The sequence below is a fragment of the Pomacea canaliculata genome, linkage group LG1 (genome assembly GCF_003073045.1).
Source record: "Pomacea canaliculata isolate SZHN2017 linkage group LG1, ASM307304v1, whole genome shotgun sequence".
NCBI classification, from domain to species: Eukaryota; Metazoa; Mollusca; class Gastropoda; order Architaenioglossa; family Ampullariidae; genus Pomacea; species Pomacea canaliculata.
This window is the reverse complement of record NC_037590.1, coordinates 29,924,008-29,929,063: the sequence shown is the minus strand read 5'-3', so window position 1 is coordinate 29,929,063 and position 5,056 is coordinate 29,924,008.

Below are 5,056 nucleotides of genomic sequence, written 5' to 3'. Positions count from 1 at the left end.
CTGTCATCCGCCTCTATCTGCTCCCCTCCCCCCACACACACTATCCCCTCCCGTCCTGTTCATTAAGCACGCCCCCAGAACCCTTGCTTCTTTAACGGGGATTTTCACTTAGCGGTTCTGATAGTGACTAAAGAGGTTTGCACTTGTTCTGTCAATCCACGCTCCAGAGTTCAAGAAGGTCAGCCTGGTCATGTTCCGCGGACAAGCGCGCCAGCTCGCAGGAATTTCGGAGTCAGCCGTTGGAGCTTAAAAATAACAAAAAAAAAAGAAGAAATTATGCACTGAGGATGCTTGCCCGCTCGTCTTCCGGTCGTGCGAGGTTGTGACGTCACGAGTTGCATGAAGATGTCGCTGCAAGCGGCGTTAGCAGCATCAAGCGAGACCCCCGCCGCGTTCGTGCTCGTAACGGATTTATGGACTTCACAGATCATTAAGCTATTGTCGGCCATGGCGTCTCCAAGGCTTCCTCCTCCCTCCTCCTCCTCTTCTTTCTCCCTCTGCGTGTCACTGTCTCTCCGCGAAGCAGCTCTCTTTCTCTCCAGACCAATTGTCACGGCACGGGACCTTCCACCGAGCGGCGGTGGGCGAATCGGGAGTTGGTCTTGTACCCCATCTCGCCCCTCTGTCTCAGGGGAGACCAGCGTTTTTGGTCAGCCCTGAAAAAACGTGCGAAGACAATGGTAATGAGGCTGGAAACGAGTAAAGGCCCTCGACTGTCAAACACAGGGCCATTGCATGTCGTCGTCTCTATTGTCATCTCGGGACGCGGTAGTTAAGAAGCGATTACTCCCCTTCTGAGCGAGGGTCAAGGGAGTGGGTGACTGTGGGGAGGGGGTGAAGTGGGGTGCGGGGGTAGGGGCATCGATGTGCGCCAACCGAGGGGTGGCATCGCCTGAAAGTGATGAGTTTTGTCTGGAATCAGTCTGGCTAGTGGAACTGCGGCGCGCATGACGAGCTGCTCAAGCAAGCGTGTGAAGTTGTGTCGGCCAGCTGTCGAGTGCTTCTTGCTTTTATTTTGTGAGCAAATGATGGCTTCGACAGGTAAGAAAACGGGGTGGTAAAAGCTTATTTTGTTAGTTGCAAGAACAGGTTGTTTGACTTATTTAACAGAAAAAAAACTGCGGTCAGTGTTGATCAGCCAAACAGGTGTATGGAGCATCAGATTTGATCAGGTAGGTGCATGAATTCCCCTACCCCACCTTCTCATAACTAAATAAACTCGTGTAGAAAGTCATCTGCGCTTTATGAATGGAAACCTCTCTTGTTTATATAGAAGTCTAGTCTTTTTTCCTTTCGTGCTTCTGCTTTCCTGTGGAATATTTTTGCATACGATTAATAACGTTCCTGCTGCTCGGTTTTTCGCACTACGACGATGCCAGGTCATCAAAGAGGTCCTGCTGCGATGACTTCCCCTGTCTCCCTGGTTATCGTCAACGTGTGCCTGTTGCGCTCCGTTAATCATCTCCTAATTGCCAGCCTCATGTCGTTACTCATCTTCATCTTCATCGCACGTCACAACATCGTCATCTATCCTTGCACCCTTCTCGTTAGTAGCACCGATGTTGCGCGTTATCTTCTGTGATAAGACTGACGATGGGACCTTCACTGACGACCAACGGTCGCTCTCGTTGCTTGAGATGCTCACCGACGGTTGTCCATCACCACGAAAGTCACCAACTGTTCACTACTTTCTGTAGGTCACTGAGGACTGTGCCTACTCACAAGTCTCTGGAGAACCCAGGGCTTAATGACTGCTGCTGACTGAGGGTCACAGACGAACGCCAAAATGGCCGCCGAGCGCCGCACTTTCATTTTCTGTGGCAGTGGGGCGTGAGGGAAGCAAGGCAGGGAGGCAGTGAAGCGAAGCTGTCTCTCTAAACACATTAAGGTGTGAACGGGGAGGAAAATAACTTCCTTCAGCTCTCACCTGCCTGGAAATTAGTCATTTCTGCAGATAAAGCACTTCCGGTCTGACACACGCGAAACAAGCAGCTGTCGTGAGGCCCGCGGAGAGTCCGGGGTAGGAGCGGGAGGCAAGGGGTAGAGGGGAAAGGGATGAGCTGCTGCTTAGTCGAGTAGCTTGCATAAGACTGACGCCTTTGCCTTCCAGCTTCACTCACATGTCAAAAAATATTTGAGAAGTTCGACTCGAAGCATCCAGGTCTGGGATTACTTTACCAGCGGGCTGTGCGTAACACCACGGGGTAGGGGTAGGAGCTGAGGTTAGTTGTGGGGTAGGTGCAAGAGGGAAGATGGGTAGGAAGTTGTTCACGGGTAGACGGGAGGAGGGGGTGGAGGAGAAGAGAGAGAGCCAGAGATGGGAGATTAAGAGACTGACTGGATTATTTACACGTCTTCGTTTACACTCAATAGCCTTGACGAAGGTCCGGTCACGTGACTTACGCGCGCCGTTCGCTGCAAATGAGGGACAGAGAGCGGAAACCGTAGATTACCGCTAAAACCCGTTTACGAACCTACTACGTGTCTGCTTCCAGCTCAGGTTTCCCAGATAAGAGCGGATCCATTCATTCATGTAAAACAGGGCGCCATTATTTTCTGGTCACTTCATTCGTGCATGTAGAATGCCTTGAGCTATTTATTCTCCTCAGCCTCCCTTCTCCTCTCCCTCCTTCCGTCTCCCTCCGTCACCAGCGCTGAAACGTGGGCTATGTGCTACGAAAAGGCGAGGACTGCAGTATGAATGTTATTTCATTCGGCGATTTATTTATTTCTATTTAACGCAGCCATCGTTACAGCCGGGTCTTGTGGTTTGAATAGAAATTTAGTTTTTGTTGCTGATTCACGGCTTGTAAGTGGCTAGCAAGACTTAGAGATCGACAGGAAGACTAAACCATCTCTGCCTTATCTCCACTTTGTCAAGCTAAATAATAATTTTATTTGCAATTAATAGACTTTTACTAAATCGTGCTGACACGCATGGACATTGGCAGACAGATAAGAGAAAGAGTGAAAGTAGAAAAACTAAATGCTTGCATGGCGTTGTCCTGTAACAAGAGCTTATTTCCGTCAATCTCTGTAAGCATGTCTCCACTCTCAGTCTCTCACTCACACACTCACACACTCACACACACTATTCAAAACTTATATGTAATTCTAATCTATCTACAGCAGATTTTTCAGAAATTCAAGTTATTTAAATTTTGTAAAAGGCGTGGGACCTGAATTTGTTTTAGACAGTGAGAAAGTAGCAAGTACAGCTCTCCTTCTCAGTCAACTGTAAATGGTCTCAGTCTGAAGATACTTTTCTTTTCAAAGGAACCTTTTTGTATGCTATAGGTTTATTTGAACAAGGACCTCTTTGATTTGTTTGTTTTCAACATGAACCAAAACTTTCGTCTCGCCTGCATCGGAACTCAGGTGGAGCAGGCGTGAGCCATGGCAAGGGCAGATACCCTCCCATGTCTCCCACGTCTTTGTACATGTTGTATGGTGGTTTTCTATGTGTGTACCAGAGTGTGTGTGTGAGAGAGAGTGTGTGTGTGGATCAGAGCACAAAGCCGGTCACACACCACTGCCCCACCCCTGGCAGACCTCAGAGCAAGTGTGAAGCAAGCGCGTGCAGACTATCGAAAGACTCGGGCCCCCAAGGCGCAAACAAGATCGATCAACCATCGATCAAGGGATGACAAAACTTGCTTTGACCCAAGCACCCGTTTCTATAATTAATGACAGTTATGAATCACACCCTCCTAGTCGCTCAATACCCGTGTCGGCCAATGATTAATCCCTTCGGTCCCTAACTCGTGTCCCACAAAGAAAACGAATGGTTTCACCGGGGTGCCAGGGAAAGGTGGCGTCTGGCTGGCGAAACAGTTATGAGATCTATATTATATATGGTAGCGATGTGTGTGTTTACTTACCGCAAGAAAATTGGTGTATATTAACAGCTTGTTGGCTCTTTGCAGAAAACGTTTTCTTTTGTGTGTGCGAGAGAGAGAGGGAGAGGGAGAGAGAGAGAGAATAAATGAGAGAAAGACAGAAAAGAGAAAGATTGTATGACGGGGAGACAGGAAGAAAAATTACAGTAAAATTAAAGAAATAATTCTGGAGCCGGACTTTGTCATAGAAAACGGTGTGAGTGTGTATGTCTTATGTTGTATGTGTAGTGCCAGTATGTCTTACAGACCTCCAGACGTTGCCATAAGCCAGGTGTCCCTGCTGGCGCAGTGGTTGGACTTCCTTTCACTACAGCGTGTTGGAATGTGGAACGGAGAAACTGCTTGGTGTGGCTGTTGTCTTACACCTTAAGTATGTCTACTTGAATGTCACGTTTCTTAGAAGACTTCTCTTATATCTAATACAACCCCAAAATATTGAATTTTCTGGGGAAAAAGTATTAACAGCTAATAAATTGCATTCAACCAAAGTCATGGCGGCGTTGTACAGTTGTGCTGATGTTCTTCTGATGGCACATGGGAAGGCAGCTTGCTAGTATTTTCTGTTGGGTCTTTCTGATGGGTCATTCTTTTACTGTTCTGCGTGAAATTTGATAAGCCGTTTGATAAACTGCTATTAATCCCTGTCATCCAGTCGGTCTGTCTGTTACTTGTCCACTCATGTACTGTCTTTCAGTTCATTATGTTTATATCCAAACTTCTTCAGTGTTAAATACAAAATGATAACATGCTCTTATTTATCTTTGTAATGTGTTACTTTAACCTTCTTCTCAACAGGGCAAACTTGGACGAACTTTTGACAAATTTTAGCAAAGTCTTTTTTAATGTAATTTTCAGGTAAAACCTTTGCTAAACTTGATCAAACGTTCGAACCTATTTACTGGCCATTATTTTCCCATGACTCAGCTAATCGAACGGGGAGAGAGAAAAATGTAGCAGAAGTTGGAGGGGAAAAAATAATAAAATAAAAGAAGAAAGTCGCATAAAATAATGAGGAAGAAACCTTTGTGATCACAGTATGAATCACCCAAAGCTACTCCCTGAAGGAAGTCTCGGTGTGTGTTTTACACGCCGCCGACAAGTGGGCAGCCCCTGCAGCCGAACCCTCTCCTACCTGCCATGCTGTTTGACGACATCCT